At 43.0% G+C, this 17,625-nt stretch overlaps 1 long non-coding RNA gene across 4 annotated transcripts in view; it reads right to left on the bottom strand.

Annotated features, from left to right (window-relative positions):
- The window catches only part of LOC111754793 (uncharacterized), a 190,686-nt gene extending 176,671 nt beyond the window's left edge, over nucleotides 1-14,015 (bottom strand). For 2 of the 4 annotated variants that reach the window (XR_010050526.1, XR_010050525.1), the window contains exon 1: nucleotides 13,300-13,434. This is a non-coding gene — a long non-coding RNA (uncharacterized LOC111754793). Of the gene's footprint in view, nucleotides 1-13,130; nucleotides 13,435-13,863 lie in introns of those variants that run through there. The other 2 variants (XR_010050528.1, XR_002789464.2) reach the window with 2 other exon arrangements.
- Between the last annotated feature and the right edge of the window lie 3,610 nt (nucleotides 14,016-17,625).

The following is a 17,625-nucleotide window of genomic DNA, read 5'->3' as shown; positions in this document are numbered from 1 at the left end:
GGTTTAGCTCAGCGGCATAAGCGCCTGCCTTGCAAGCAGCCAGTCGTGAGTTCAATCCCCGGTACCGATAAAAAGGAAAAAGACAAAAAAAAAAAAAAAAAAAAGATTATAACCTTTCATCTATGTTTACACTCACCAACCAGTCCCGCTGGGTCCCACAGCTTGGAATGCCCCCCATGCTGGCACCCCAGCAAATCCCTGCACTCAGAGTGTCCTTGGAGCATGCTGAGGCAGCACATCTGATCCAGAGTAATCCCCGGCCTGCCCTGGATCTCAAGACAGAATCTCGAGAATAAAATAACAGCAATCGAAAGTGGACCCCAAAGGAACAAACCACACCATGGATGATTTCCCCAGTTTTTTAATGTGAAAATGTTCTCAAAATGAAATTTGGTACACTAGTACAAGAAACATGTCTAAACCCACCACTTAGACTCAAAAATCATTCATATTTTGGCATTTTGCTTCATCAACCTACATTTTCATTTGCATGTGTCTGTGATATCCTATTTCACCCCTAAATATTCTAGTATCTGTCTTCGTAGAATAAGAATATTCACCCATATAACCTCAATACCATTATCACCTCCCAACGAATTAAAAATAATTCCATAGCCAGGCATGGTAACAAAGGCAACAATCCCAGCCTCTAAAAATAAGACATGAGGCTCACAAATTCAGGACTATTCTGAGAAATTTAGTGACTCAGTGAGACCCTGATTCAAAATATAAATTTTAAAAGGGCTGGGGATGAACCTCAGTGTGGAGGTCTGGGGCTTAATTCCTAGTACAAAGGGAAAAAAAAGAATACTTCTATAATACCACCTAATGTTACTCCATATTACAATCTCTAAGAATTCAAGTGTTGTTTAATTATCATAACTCTTTATGCCCTTTCAGTAAAGACCTTTTATGTCAATGACATTTCTATTTATTTTTAGATTTTTTTTTTTGTTTGTTTGCTTGGGATTTTGTTTTCTTTTTGGCAGTGCTGGCAATAGAACCCAGGGCCTCACACATGTGACATAAGCATTTTACCACTGAGCCACATCCCCGGCCAATGACAGTCACTGACCTTCACATGCATCCAGGCCAGCTGTCTTATTCATAAATGTCCCACCGCCAGCTGTGATGGCAGGGGGCCGGAGAGGAGAGCAGTGCCCCGTGTGGGAAATGAGAGAGAGCAAACGGGACTTCCTATCTCACTCAGAGTGAAGACCGTCTCCTCATCCCTACACACTGTATCACCCTACTCTCCACCCCAGCAACTGCCCACAGCCACTCCAGCCTTCTTGCGCTCCCTACATGCTGAACATAGGCTCGTCCTGAGATCTTGTATCATCTCCCCACACCTCTCTTGGAATGTTTTTCTTTTCTGTGTATTACCATGTCCCCCCTCTCCTCTCGCAGGTCTTTCCTTGACCACCACGTGGAAAAGTGCAAACCACCATCCCTGCCTTATTTTTATTTCAAGGCGTATTCGCCTCCTAGCTTTCCATATACTGTATTATATCTTCTTTCTTCTGATGGTTCCTTTTCCCCTGGGAAGGCGTGCGCCCATGTGGTTTTTTTCCTTGCTCTACCTCCCAGTCCTATGCCTCCTGCTCCTACTTCCTGATTCCATTCAATTTACACATTCATTTAAACCCATTACTGAGCTCCTGGCCCTGCAGAAAAGCAGGTTTAAGGTGTACCCCTCAGAGCTGATGTGACATGGCTGTTCAGCCTCTGCTACCCCAGGTGTATGGTGAAGTCACTGCCTAGCATGAAAAATGACTCTCAGAAGCAGGGTGAGGCCCTGGGGCTGCCCAGAGCCATTCCCCAGCTCCAGATCTGCACAGGGTTGAACTGACCACCATCTCACTATTGCTCTCCTGTCTTCGTCCTCACAGTCCCCACAGCTGCCTCTGCAGATCTCTGACAAATCACCTGGGCTTAAAAATGCCTCAGTGTCCCTGACAGCTTTTCTTCTCCCTCCCCGCAGGACAATTTCCGCCTCTTTAGTTACTCTCTCAGTCACCTATACGCCTGAGGCCATGCCCTGGGGCTGATCTTTCTAAGAATAAAACATAGCCATGCCAGTCCTTCTGCTCAAAATCCCTTGACACCTTTTCCACCGCAGGAAAAACACTCAGTAAGTCCTGAGTATGATGTGTGCACAAGACTTTGAGCTGGCTTCCATTTTCCAAGTCCCCATCCCCTGGTACTCCTCATCTCAAGCTTGCCAATACTAAACTGCCTACCCTGCTCCCCACACCTTGCACTTACTCCTGTCTAGCATGGACCCCACTGTACCCCAGCATCCCCACTCAGCAGTCCGGTCAAACTTCTGCTCCTCCTTCAAGGTTCCAGTCAAATGCCACCTTCCCTTGAAAAAGCTCTTAGTGCCCTTCTCCTCTAATCACATGGGGCCCTTGGTTGAAAATAAAAACAGTTTAACAAGAAGCCCTTCCCCATCATTAGATCTCATCCCGGGCCTTGAATGCACGGAGAGCCTTGGTGCTTTTCATCTTTGTAGCCACAGAGGTCTTGGCAAAATGCCAGGTGTTTAACAAATTTGGATGACTTGTTCTAAATAGCAATTTTGCCCTGGGCAGAGCTATTTGTCCCGGGCCCTCTGGATCGGACTTAGTGACCCTGATCCTCTCTGTTCTGATTTTATGGCTCGAGCCTAGAGTTAATGGTAAATGTCCTCATTGTTTTGGTTTGCTGAAACATCGTGCAAACCCAACATCAGGCGGCTGTTTCAGTGCCCACGAACAATTCTGCATTCCAGAGCATGCTGACCCCGTATCCAGATTGTTTTGTTTGCTTTTCACTAACAAAGAAGCTCTCACTGAAGGCACTGAAACTTAAACCACATTCTCTGCTCCAGCGTGCTCTCCCTCATACAAATGTGTGTGTACGAGAGACAGAGACAGAGAAAGAAGGATAACCAGACAGAGGCAGAGAAGCCATACAATTAGCCTGATCACTGTGTTCCCACCCAGCTCATGTCACCCCTATCCAAGAGAGGATTGAATAATGCCCAGGGATTGGCACCAGGCCCAAAGAGCCTTGGTGACATTGGGAGATTTACTAGACCCTCTTTAGCAAAAGCAGGCAAAAAAATCTTTGCCAACTCTCTCATCTACTTTATTTTTATTTTAGGACACATTCTCTTTTATATTCACCTGAGTCCAGACAACTGGATATGCCTGACAGTCTATTCAAGGTCAAAACACACAGTGGACATCATCAGGATTTGCTAAGGAGGTGATCTAAGTATCTATAGGATAAGAATCTTCCTCAGTGTGAACATGCTTTCTGTCCTGTCCACTTGTGACCTATGATCTGTCCAGATGTTTGCAAATCCACTTAATATTATCATTTATAAAATTTTACCTATTCTTTGTCCTCATTTTTAAAATTCCTATCTTCACAGTTCTGCAGAGTTCAGGGACCCAGGGTCCAGAAGCCTTCTTGGGCTGGTTGTGTACCCCTGCTAAGAGTTTCTACAGCACAGACGAAGGTGAGTGAGCATTTCTCCTGGATCCTGAGGCTCCTCCCTCAGCTGTTAGCATTGTTTCTGTTTGTCTGGTTTGAACTGAGTCCAGCTGACTGTCCTCCAAGTTCCAGTTTGGGTCAGATCTCAGGAGACAGTCTGGCTGCTTGTTTAAAAAACAAATATCTGCATGAGTATCCACCCCAACCTGGAGTCATGCAGATCACTGATGCCTGCTGACCCTGCCCGGTGTCCCATGCAGGGTGGATGAAGGCAACTGGCATTCACGGTAATCTCTCCATCTGAGCTTGCTGGCGCCTTAGTTAGAAGCCCCGCACACAAATGGCAGCGCTGCCCAGCCCGCTTCCCTCTCGCTCAAGCAGGTTGTGACACCAGGCGTCCATGTCAACTTCATTTTTTCCTATTATTTACTCTAGAAGTCTCCTCTGGTGGCCTCAAAGCACTTTTGACCAGCTACCACAATTTAGGGAACATTTAATGGGCTGGAGCCCAACACATTCCCAAGAAGAACTCAAGAGAATCAGAACAGGGATTTCCACCTTCAAGAATTTTATAACCTCAAGGTGGAGACCAAACATGCAGTATTCAAAGCAGAACAGAAGTGTGTGATTATCGTATTGTATATGTACTATATATGAGCAATAGATACTCCTACAAACAGATGAGATGGTCTGCAAATCGACATTTAGGGTATTAAAGGGGTGGGAATAGAGCGGGATTTGATTCAATGCTTTAAACAACCTACTTTTAAGACATTTTGAAACTGAATAAAAGTGACTTCATATATGTTTTACTGACCCACAGTCTGACTTTTTAATTAGGGAGGAATTCCTCATCAAATTTATCATTATAAATTTATATTTAAACATTTAAGAACATAACATTCTCTCTCTCTCTCTGCCACTCCTTCTCTCTCACTCTTCTTCTCTCTCTCTCTCCCCACACACATACTTTTTTTGTTTTTTTCTTTCTACCAGAAAACTTAGAGCAAACTTTAATGCTGATCTCTAAACTTTGACATAATAAGGGTATTTGGTAATTATCGTTTGATGTATTAATAACTTTTGTATGATTTATATCTCTAATTATTATCTTTGCTTATAAGAAAAAGAGTTAGACATTGGAAAAAGGAGGCATGAACTTGAACCTGTACCCTTCTCATTACTTGGACTTGGGTAAAGATAAGCTGTATGTCATGGAGGTTTTTATGGAAAAGCACGGTGGTACATGAGGTATCAAGCACAGTGCCACACGTGCTGTTTCTAGCTACCTGAGCTTTTGGGAACTAGACAGGTACAGTGTAAGTTATTAAAAATATAACTTTTTGCTTTGCATATTAATAAATATTTCCTAGTGGGTGCCATTATCTTTAAGGTAGAAAACATGCTCTTAGATCATGTGAAGACCAAGACAGGCACAACACCTGCACTAGAACCACTTAATCAGTCAGGTGAGGTTTAATTCATAATTGCTTAGCAGACATTTAACTTTATAGGTACATATACTTACAGAGGATGTGGTAGGAAATTCTATTTGAGGAGCTCATGAGTGAGCCTGGAAGGCTAAGTACAGCCTGGAGACTTGAGAAACCAAATCTATTAGCTCCACTGAAAACTCTGGAGGCCCTACAGAGAGACATTTGCATGTAGTGGAAAGCTACCAGGTCTGCTAATCTCAGGGTCAAATTCCTGGTCTGCCACTGGTAACCATGTGACCCCAGACAAATCACTTGACCTTTCCAAACCTTCAATTTATGTCAGAAAAATTGGTAAAATAATAGAATTCTAGCATGGAAGATTAGAGGCAACCTGTTACAAACCAATGATGACACTGCACCTTGTTTAATGGTAGTTTATCATTAGACCTGATCCTTACCTATCACAACACTTTCACACAATTGGGAAGCGGATTTCTAGCATAACTGAAAACAGCTAAATATTCAGCCAAAATAAGAGCAAAAAATAAACAATGCGGTGTTTTCAAATATTAATACAATTTAAAATTTCAAGGAAGACACAAATTGCCATTAATAGCTTAAAATAGAAAGAGTATAGTTTTTTGTCATTATTAAGAAGTTAATAATGATATATCACTAAAAACTCATATGAACAAATTTGGCAAATCCCTGAAAAATACAATTTATTAAGGCACAATAGTAAACACAAAATCTAAATGTATTTATTGGATAAACTAGTTGACTGAATTTAATAAAATTATCTTGTGTCTATTTATATAAAAAATTTAATTTGCCATTAAAAGTCTTTCTATAAAGAAAGTTAAGAGGCCCACATAACTTTTTCAATGAGTTCCATCAAACATTTAAGGAAAAAATGACATCAATCTTTCACAAACCCAGAAAATCTAATGCAATCTGACCCCTATATGAAAATCTGACATATGCAATATGAAAAGAAATATGTAGTTTGCCATCATTTATGAACATAGATACAAAAGTCTGAAATATTAGTAAATAAAAGCCAGCAACATAAAAAAGTAGATAATATCTCAGAACCAAATGGATACTATCCCAGAAATGAAAGACAAATTCAACTTTCAAAGGGCATTCAATACAATCTGCAATATGAACAGAATAAAGGATTAAATAATAGAATCTTCTCCATCAAGCCTGCCTAACTTTTGGCAAGATTCTTCATTCATTCACTGCAATAACTGTCACTGAAATAGACAGAGAAAGGAGCGTCTTCATTCTGCTAAAAAGAACCTTTGAAAAACCTCTGGCTTTCATACTTAGTGTTGAATGTTGCTTAACACTCACCCACCCAGACCCACCGCTCTATGATCAGGAACAAGGTAAGAATGTTCACTGTTACCACTCTGATAAATGTTGTTCTCCAAGAACCTACAATCCTTGTACTCAAGAGCAACATCATGTCGTGTCCTGTCTGCCAGCCAATCCATACTTACAGGAACTGAAAGACCTAAATTCAGCTGGCAAACTGGGCTAGGGCAGGCAGACATAACAATAGCTATATTTACAAGTCTCCTTATGTAAAAGGAACCTCCTGAAGATATTCCTACTTGAAATTCTCTTGTAGTGAGATTTCTACAAGGCTGGTTTAAGTTCTCCAAGTGCGCAGACACATAACTGAGAACCAGAGAGGCAAAGAATCTCATCAAGCCCAGGCCATCAGTGCCAAGGGACAAAAGGTCAACTATGAGACTTGCTTGGGCCATATTGATCTTCCAGCTCCTCAGTTTCCCAGAATAGATTTTTTAAAAGCTATTATATTTAAATAAAGGAGTCAGATCTGAATAGAATGATGAGAACTCCGTGCTGTGATTTGATTATGTCCCCCAGAACTTGTGTGCTATAAACTTAATTCCCAATGCAACAGTATGAGGAAGCAGAAACTTTAGGTCTGGAGAACTCTGCTCTTTCACCCTTACAATGCCCTCTGCCACCTTAAAATGCAATAATAAGGTCCTCACCAAGCCAGGCATGGAAGCGCATGCCTGTAATCCTACTGCTTGGGAGACTGAGGCAGGAGGATTGCCATGTGTTTGAGGCCAGCCTGGGCTACCAGTGAGTTTAAGGCCAATCTAAACTGCATAGCAAAAACTTGCATCAACGAAGGAGGAGGAAGAGGGAGAGGAAGAGAAGGAGAAGAAGGCAGCACTCACCAAATACCAGCGCTGTGCTCTTGGATTTCTTGTCCCCCAGAATTGTAAGCAAATTCATTTCTGTTCACTGCAAATGATTGAGCCTGTGGTACTGTTACATCAGCGTGAAACAGATTAACATTCTCTCACAATAGAAAATGAAAAATATTTACTACTCCATGTATACGTAATAAAATAATTAAAGTACATACTGTAGAAATCTAGCAGCAGGGTTTCCACCATTCTGCTGGTATGAGGATAAGGATAATCATCTTCCTTTCCTGCTTATAGTGAGGCAGTTATCAGAGAGACTCTGCGTGGAACAGTATGTCTCTCTCCAGATTCAAACTGTATTGGCATAAATCAAGACTGTCTCTCAAAAGCCTCACATGCTCACAGGTAGGTTTTGCAAGGTGACTGAATCATGCAGGTGATATAGCTGGCTTGGTGTTAAGAGCTGCAGTACGGTCAGAAGAGACAGGCGGCTGGGGGCATGACCTGGAAGGGCATGTCTCCCATTGCCGGCCCTCTCTTCTCTCTGCGTCCAGTTCCCAGGACGTGAGCAGCTTTCCTCCTCCTGGCCCTTCTCTGGAACCGTTTCTATGTTTAATCCTGCCTATCATGGACTAAATCTTGTGAAACTGCGAGCACAGATATACCTCTCACCATTTAAATTGCCAGGTATTGTGTCTCAGCCATGAGGAAAATGACTAAGACTGTTGTGTGTTTAGAAATAAAGCACAATTATGGTCCATCGTAATAGCCACATCTATGATCAATAAAGCAATCCACTAAAATATAGTGCAATGGTTTCTAAACTATATTCTCTGTTAACAAATGCAATGAAATAGCCCAGAGAATATCCTTCATAGAATTATCTTTCCAAATCTGACTGACACATACAGACCTATGTTGTTGTTTATTTATCACTTATAATTCACAATAGGAATGAAGGAACACAATGCACACTTTTGTGTTCTTTGGGTCTTTTTTATTCACCAGCACTGGGGATTGAACCAGGCATTTGTGCATGCTTAGACAAGCACTTTACCACTGAGCTACATCCCAGCCATTCACAGGTCTTTTTATTAATAGCATTCAAGAATTTTAAAATCTCAATTAACACATGTAAAGTCCTTAGAATGGTGCTTTTCCCATAGTAAATGCCAAATCAACATCCCCTCATATGGAGGCTATCAGAGAACACATCCTGGCATTCCAGAGTCTAAACCAACTGGACCTTAGGAACACACAGGAAAACAATGTGATCTTGCTGGACAAGAGCCCAGAGAAGTCTCTTTCCCAGAGACAGACTCCCTGCAGGATAAGTCCCCACCTTTCCTGGTCCCCTGCAAGACAGGCTGTGCTGTCATCTTTCCTGGTTCTTGTGTGACAGTTGGAAAAAGTGCTGCCCACAGAGGCCATTCAAGGTCCCGTAAATGAAATCATACCTCTGCCCTCTGATTCTGCCAAAGCTAAACAATGCATGGAAAAATAAGGGCTTCTTAGCGGATTTTACTACACCTACTTTCAAAAAAACTGAGATAAACACTCTCTTGCACTTTGATTTGGCTCCATAGTACCAAAACTCAATTCACCCAAACAGAAAAAACTATGCCGAGTCAGCACCCCAAAGCTGGCTGGTCTTGGGACCAGATCACACAAGTGTTTCTGAAAAGTAATTGGGACAGTCTCTTGTACTTGGCTCCTATGCCATACCTCCCCATGCTAGTCTGTAATTAGAGCAGAACTCACAAGAAATGCAAATTGGGAAAACTAAGCAGGGCAAGGGCAATGCTCTGGGACGAGCCCAGAGAATTTCCCTTCACCCACACAAACAGTGTGCTGTTCAGATGACTTTGTCTCAGGGCCTTTTCCATGTGTCCTGTTCAGGCCATCTTCCACTCCCCACTGAGAGCCTGCCCCATTTCCTGCTGTTGAGCATGGTTGAGTCCTGTCACCTTCTAGGGGCCATGCTACCCAGCATGCATCTGTCAGACTCTGGGGCCCTGGGGCAGGATTCGAAGAACAGCACGCGCTCTTTAAATATGTAGCTATTTGGGTATCTGAGGAATCTGGGAGAGCTTGTGACTGCACTTAGGAGGGTGGCTGGTGACTTAAATAAACATAGATCATTCCAGAACAAATAGTGGAAAGTAGATTTACATTCATGCCCACCTTCCCCAGAGCTTTTCATTCCAAACCATCTGTGGCTCGTGCACATGGGCACCACCACACCCTCCCCCGCGCCGCCGCCCAGCTGGACACTGGGAGGGACACTGAGCCCAGGCCTTCTCAGCAAGCCAGGGGAAGAAACATGAGACGCCTGACCCTTTTGTCTCCCTTTTGCAGAGGCTTCCGTGGAGAAGGGACTGGCTCAAAACAAAGCCCTACTAGCACAAACAACTGTTCTTGCTCCTGACCTCCAAACTGTTTCTCAAAGCCCTGTGGCATCTGAAACGCATGCTCGAATAACTGTGCAGACACAGAGCAAAGAAGCCTCATTCCCTGACAGCTGCAGCATCTCCACAGCATGGCCTCTTCACCAAACCTGCTGTGTGGACCATCCCAAAGGCCCCGTCAAGGATATTAAAACTCCAGTGAGAAGTTGAGTAAACAGGACACTGATACTCAGGTGACTGGTCAGGCCATTTGGGCCAACAGAGCTGCAGGGGGCTGCTGATGATCTCAACTGTGCCAGGACAACAATCAGGCCAGCCTCTCAGAGCCCTGGGTGTGGGCTCCAAGGTGAGGGCCAAAAAAGACACCCTAGGCTGGCAAAACCCTAGTCACAAGAGATTGGAGAACAGGCTATAGCTGCAGGCGGGGTGGCAAGCAGGCTGCTACCGTGCACTGCTCTGCGCAGAGCTGGACTAAGTCCCTTCGCACAGATGCAAGCAGGGAATGATCAGGGTATAGGTTTGGGGAAGGGATTAGACACTCCCCAGGGAAGGATGGATGACAACTCCAGGCAGCTGTCTGAAAACCTCAAGACTGCTGTGCCGTTCCAGTGATTTTAGGGAATTAAGATGTTTGGGTAGGAATTCAGATAAAACTCTTAATTTAGTCTGCCTGCCAGTTGCTCAGACCAAAAACCTCAGCAATATCTTTGACACCTCTCTCCATCCCCTGCTCTATCTTTGTCTCTGTCTCTCTGTGTCTCTCCCGATCTTTTTCTCCATATCCAAACTACTAGGATGGCCTACTGGTCCTGTTTTCCAAATGCATTCTAAATCTGTTCACCTCTCAGCCCCTCCACTGTGATTACCCTGGGCCAAGCCTCCATCATCTCTCACTGTGATTGTTGGCAGAAGTACCTTAATGCAGCACATGACTACGGTATATATAATTCCCTTCCTATGTATTCACTGTGTTTGTTGTCTCTCTCCTGTTTGCTAAGATGTAAAACTTAGGAGTTTTACAGGATTTGTTGATTGATAGAACATGTGGCAAAGAGATAGTTGCTAGTTTCCATATGAATAGTTGAAATAAACAAATGAAGTAATTTACGATAAAAAAAATCCCTGAATGGCCTCTTTACCAGTCTTGCAGCTCTTCCCTAGATGCACCAGCTACACACTCATAGCTGTGTTTTTTAAGTACTATATCTGTACTATACACTATGTTGGGACCTAAAATACAAAGATGAACAAAACAGTCTGCCTTTGTGGAATTTATGTCTAGTGACTAGAGACAGACACTGCTTTAGTACCACTGATATAAGTAAATTGTTAATATAGTCCAAGGAAAACATGTTTTTGGCTAGGTTAGTGGCAGAGTAGGTGGAAATTGCTATGGAGCTTGAAGAATTATTTAGAAAACAGAAAAACAAGAGTCAGGATAGATTAAACAAGACTGAGGAGAATCTTATAACAAAGATAAATGTCAAATATTTGATTTAAGGAACTTGATGGATAGTTGCTATTGGTTTAATAATGGCCTTCCAAAACATATTTGTATCCTAACCCCTGAAACCTGTAAGTTTTACCTTATTTGGAAAAATAGTCTTTGCAGAGTGATTAAATTGAAGATCTTAAAATGGGAAATTACTCTGGATTACCAAGTTAAGCCTGCGTGCAATTACTTGTCTCCTTGTAAAATGAAGACAGAGGACAATCAAAACACACACACACACACACACACACAGAGAGAGAGAGAGAGAGAGAGAGAGAGAGAGAGAGAGAGAGAGTCAAAGGTGATGCAAAGAGAGATCAGAGAGATAATTAAAAACACTGGTCTAAAGACTGAGCTAGCCATAGGCCAAGTTCAAAGGTTAATTTAATTTGTCAACTTGACTAGGTCATGGGATTCCCAGATGTTTTGCCAAATATTATTCTGAATGTATTTATGAAGGTGTTTCTGGATAAGATTAACATTTGAATCAATAAACCAAGTATAAAAGATTGCCTTCGCTGCTGAGACTGAGCCTCATACAATTAACTGAAAAACTGAATTGAGCGAAAAGGCTGAGGATGAGGCAGTTTCTCTTCTCCCACTGCTGGGGCTGGAGCACTGGCTTGCTGGTCTCAGTGGAACTTAAATCCACCTCTCTAAGGTCTGCACCTGGCTGACATCACATTTAGTGACTTCTCTGCACCTATGAGCATGAGCCAATTCTGTGTACATAGATGATCAATACTGATATGGCTCTTTATGGCTTTGTTTCTCAGAAAAACAAGTTAATATATCAAGAAATGCTAGAAAGCAGAAAAAGGAACAAATTCACTTCTGTGGCAGATGGGGTGGAGTATCAACTTTGAGATTCACCCCCAGGGGTTGGTGGAGCATAGTGTTTGGTGTATCTGAGTGGGGTCTCTGTCTGGTCTCTCCCCCTTCCTCTCTAGCCCTGTTTTCCTCTTCCACTTCCCACCAGCAGCTGCTATTAACAGCATTTTTGCTCCACCATCCCTTTCTGCAATGAAGTTGCTAGCTGACCAGGGACTGAATCCTCACTGGGGCAAGGAGACAGAAAAGCAAGCAGAAGCCTCAGGAGCTGCAATGCATCCGATCAAGGGAGAGCGGAAAGGTAGCCCTTGTGGGGACGTAAGTCTTCTCCTGGCACTTAGGGCGCTTCTGAGATACATCGTTCTCCAAGCAACTTGGGGCAGCAGGAAAATGACGGCTAAAGCAATCCTAAAACAGCAATGCCACCTCAGGGGTGCAGAGCCACATGGGGTCCCCACCAGAGAGAGCCTCCATCCCGGTATGGAAAGGTCCCCAGCGGGAGGTCGAAATTTCTGAAACCTCTAGAAGACAGGTAGCAATGCTTAAACTAAGGCCGATTTTCACAGGCTCATCTCCATGTGACGCTCGGAAAATAGCCACGAGGTGGCAGCATTAGCATTTGCAAAATAACTGCACGCAGCTGCACAGGCAGTAGGTAGGTATAAACTCAAGGCTGCTCTGCGCGACGCCAAAATCCCAAACTTGCTGCGCCGGAGAGCTGGAGGCGCAGGGTGATTTTAGGTGCTATCTCATCTGAGCTCTCAAGTGCTCACTACTCTGTTTCTGTTTCTATCCTGTAGACCTAGGCACCCAGAGTCACGCGTGTCTCGTAAGCAGTTGGAAATCAGCTATTGCAGAGAAACCAAATGTGGAGTTTCACTCCATTTTAATCCGTTTAAATATAAAAATTGATACTCAATTCTGTTACAGAAAAGTTTCCAATATTCCTGAAATAATTTGGGTACATTCAACCAATTTTTTTGCCACTCTGAATTGCATGGTATCTCTACAGATCAAGTATTTCCAATGAAAACGGTGAAATTAAATACACGTTGAGTTTTGAAGACAAAATCTGAAAGTCCGAAGGTAAAGATCTCATTAATATTTTACATTGATTATACTGATTTTTATATTAACTTAAATAATATTTTTGGGAGATTGGGTTAAATAAAACATATTTTAAATTTTAAAAAATTTTGGATGCTATGCAATTTACTGAAAGAAAACAAAACAAACTGTGCACTGCTCTGGGAACACGGGGTAAGTGTAAAGCACCCACCTCAGCTTTCAGCCCAACCTCTGCCGGCTTCCTTCCACACAGCCCGGCCTTCCTTTCTGCATTCAGCTATGACCTTCTATTTTCTGTCTCTTCTTGTCTTACTTTTTACTCCTTGTTGAGACAAAATACCTGACACCCAAAGTTAGGGAAGGAAAGATTCATTTCTTACAGCTCTCTGAGGTTTCAGTCCATACTCAGTTGGCTCCGAGGCAGCATCACAAGGCTGGGTCATCATTTATGGCTGGCTAAAAAAGAGCAAGGCCCAAACAGCAAGAGAGAGAGAGAAACAAACCTTCTTCCCGCCATTACATCATACCCTGGCTCCACCCCTGGGCTGGTGTAACACTCACACCACCAATCCGAGCGCTAGACAACAATCCAACCACAAACGCTAATTTGGTCGAATCCATAATTGCATGAAGCTTGGGGGCCACTGACATAAACCATGACACTTCCCCATCGTCTACCTTTCCCCTCCCTTACTGTCCTCTCCCCTCTGCCTCCTAGACCCGAGTCCCTCCCTAGAACTTGGTCATACAGTGTCCCACAGGGACACTGCCCTGTCACCTCCTCGGCCTATAGGCCCCCAGCTTCACCTTCACTGACACCTCTAATGGTAAATTCTTCCCGAAGCTGTTTCTCTACTTTTGAGGAAAAAAAAAAAAAAGGAAAGAGGAAAAGGAGGGGGAAAACCTCTAAAACACAAGCTTAAAAGGAGAAATGCAGAACTTACTCTTTCCTGATCACGCTGCCTCCTTGAACATGTTGAATGTGGGTTACCCGAAAACTCCCAGGGACAGCTGTGGCCCCCATAGGTTTCCACAGCATGCTGCTCCCGAGGGATTTAGGATTGGCACAGACAGGGACTCGACTGAGACAGCGAGAGAGTGGGCCAGTGTAGTACAAAAAAGTCCAGGCCATGAGCCTAAGGAGGGGCAGAAACAGGAAGCTGCCCGCTCATACTGGGATTGAAGCCAAAATCTTCCCTGAGATTTATCTCCAGCCCCTTTTTATGTTCTATTTTGAGGCAAGGTCTCCTTAAATTACTGTTACTCAGGCTGGACTCAAGTCCGCAATCCTTCTGCCGCAGTGTGAAGATTGCTTGTATGCTTGCTCTTGACCTGGAGATCTAAGGGGCACTTCTCACGGGTAGGGAGGGGAATAGGGCTCAAGGTTTTCTTGAAGGCACTGAGCAAAGCTGTTTGTTCTACTGTTTCCCTTTTCAAACTTCTCTGTCACCTTCCTTGATTGAATGGCTCCCACACAACTCACCCACCACCACCACCTCACTCCACCCCACACAGGGAGATGACCTTGAACAATGTACTCAGCTTCCTTGTGCTTTCTGCCCAGAGTGACAACTCAGAGTCTGATCATAAGGAACCAGTGAGCTAATATCTATAAAGATTTTACACTGCCAGCAGTTATGAGCATGAATGTGCTAAATATCAGGATTTTCTTGGGGGTAGGAGGGAACTTCTTTTTTTTTTTTTTTTTTTTTACAAACTTCTTTATGAAGACAGGAAATGCTTCGAATTCTAAGTCATAATCTAAAAAATAACGCAAAAGTTTCCAATTGCAGTTTTGGAGATGAAAGTATAAGAGTAGGGTGCTAGTGAAGTCATATCTATTTGGGAATGGCCGACAACCAGGCTGTTCGCCAGGTGGAATTCTGGGCTGCAAATGGGCCACCTCCCGATAGGGGGCAGCCAGCCCTGGAAGTTTGAGCTGCACGCTGCACATCTTGTAAAGTACAGAGTAAGGCCTGCATGGGCAGTGGTTACCCTCCTGTCCCATGCCTTGCTTGTAGCCATGTAAATCAGTTCCATGGCAGCATGGCTTTCTGACACTATGTGACCTCTCCAGACACCACAAAACTGCAGTGCCTGCCACCACTTCCAACGCTGAACATTTACCTCCAAAATCTTCAGCCAAGCAGTCAATTCTGAGAGCAGTTCCGACATCAGTGACTCCTAGGAAGCAAACATTTCTTTTTTTTTTTGCTCCTCGATATTTGTTGGCTCTTGACTACTCGAGATGCGTGCGTCAAAGCTAGAAGTCAGCCTCACTATACTTGGCAGGATTATATGTGGTAAAATTCTGAAAAGTCAGTTATCCAAGAGTGCACCAGATTTGGTGACTGTTTCAAGGAAGTCTATGGTGCAACGGAGTAATAATTTGAATCTTTAGTAGAATAAGTTTTATCTCCTTTACAAATTTAAAATTTTATGGCAGTAGAGTTAGTTGTTGGAAATGCATTCAACTATACTCACAAAACAAAAAACAAGCTTGGTATGGTGGCACATACCTGTAATCCCAGCATTCTTGGAGGCTGAGGCAGAAAGATGGAAAGTTTGAGATTAGCCCAAGCTGTTTAGTGATTTAATGAGATCCTGTCTTAAAATTTTAAAGAAGGACTTGGGACATAAATCAATGTGAAGGCTTTGGGTTCAGTGCCCAGTACTGCAAAAAAAAAAAAAAAAAAAAAAAAAAGGAAGCGAAAAAAGAGTTTTAAATTTTTTTCTACTTTTTGTTTTTATTTGTTAATAATAGGCTACAACAGGAACTAATTGTGTTCCAAAGAGGAAGACCATGCTAGAATTTGAAGCTAGAATTTTACAGTTTTCTCATACTTAGAATTTATGCTGATCTTATATCCATGTAAGCACTTTTCCCTAGTTTGGTATATAGTTACAGCTGGTTTTATCAAAAAGTATTCTTAGGGGCTGGGGATTTAGCTCAGTGGCATAAGCACCTGCCTTGCAAGCAGGCAGTCGTGAGTTCGATCCCTGGTACCGATAAAAAGCAAAAAGACAAAAAAAAAAAAAAAAAGTATTCTTATTCAGAAGTTTAAGGTGGATTTTTCCCAGCTTCTAATTTCCATAAGGCTCTATATACTTACCTCTCATCCAGGTGGAAAAAGCCCCTGTCATTGTTTATGTCAGTGGCCCCCAAGTCTCATGAATTATGGACTCAACAAAATCTAGCATTTGTGAGTGGTTCATTGTCTATTGCTTGGATTGGTGGTGTGAGTACCACACCCACCTGGGGGCGGAGCCAGCATGTGATGTAATGGCGCAAAGAAGGTGTGTCTCTCTCTTGGTGTTTTGTGCCTTGCTTTGTAGCCAGCCATGAATCGTGGCCCCGCCACACCACCCTGTCTTGGAGTCCACTGAGTATGGACTGAAATCTCCAAGAAATAAACTTTTCCTTCCCTAACTTTGGACATCAAGTATTTTGTCTTAGCAACAAAACAAAAGTAACTAAAACAGCCCTTAACTTCAAAACAATAAAAAATAAAAAGATAGATAAGCAGTGACCATATGAACGGCAAGGATCTGACTGATCTCCCTCATCAATCTAATGGTCACATTCATGCTATTAAGGTTGATTTGGCTTGATTTTTAAGTCAGATGTGATAGATGATTCAAGATTTTGTGTGAAAATTGAAATTTCATAAACATTTACAGACATGATATATGTATCTCCCCTCACTCCTAATACTGGGGACTGAACCCAGGGCCTTTGCACTGAGCTCCTTATCCAGCTTTTTTAAAAAAATATTTATTATTTAAAACAGGATGTTAGGCTCAAACTAATCCTTTTGCCTCAGCTGCCCAGAGTGTTGGGATTCTAGATGTGTGCCACCATGCATGATTACTTCATTATTTTCAGCTCAAAACTATCAATTGTAAATCACCTCAAAGTAGCAGATTTGCTTCATAAAACTGAAAATGTTTGATATGTTCCAACTACATAGGAACTGAAAAGAAATGTTAGGCTTTATCAGCACCTTTTGTGGAAAGGGAGATTTCTGAGTCTACTGGGAGCAAATAATTCTTGTCTCTGGGGAATTACCAGGATGGGTAGAGTTCTGGTTTCAGTTCTGCCAAAGGTGGTTGATTTGAGCACTTAGGATTGGACACTAACTCAACTTTAAAATAGTCAGAAGTGGTGCCTGAGATTCAAGTGCCAAGCGAGGGTGGTGTTTAGGAAACACCTGCAGAGATTCAGATGGAGCCACAAAAAATGTCTCACAAATAGAATTTTCCCTTCCACGTTTAGATTCCCAGATCGTCCCTAGACTTGTTTTGCAGGCAGGTCCTTCACACATAGGCTGGCTCTACGGTCTTGTGGGACTGGATAGAGCTTCTGTCATGGGAGGGAGATACCTGGCTAAGAGAGCTTGGCTATGCAAAGCTGGCAGGTCACCTTAATTGGCTTCTTTGTATGTACACTCAGTTCCTCTCAGCCCTATTTAAGCATCAGCAGTCACTATGATCAGCTGCATCAACATTAAGTTGGCCTGGGGAAGCCACTTTCTGACACATCATCTCAGAGGCCTATTAGTGCATACCTCGATGTTAATCCTTCTGCACAGCTAGCAAGTCACTCAGCTCATGGTGTTCACTGGTTGTGAGCAGCAAAGGCATTGGGGTAACAGCATCAAGCACTGGGTGCCTCCAATCATAGCTCAGAGCTGTAAATTCTGTGC

The sequence above is a fragment of the Cavia porcellus genome, unplaced genomic scaffold (assembly GCF_034190915.1).
Source record: "Cavia porcellus strain 051 isolate PalLab524CR breed Dunkin Hartley unplaced genomic scaffold, mCavPor4.1 scaffold_11, whole genome shotgun sequence".
Taxonomy (NCBI): domain Eukaryota; kingdom Metazoa; phylum Chordata; class Mammalia; order Rodentia; family Caviidae; genus Cavia; species Cavia porcellus.
The sequence above is the reverse complement of the archived record's forward strand: the minus strand, read 5'-3'. Positions and strand labels throughout refer to the sequence as shown.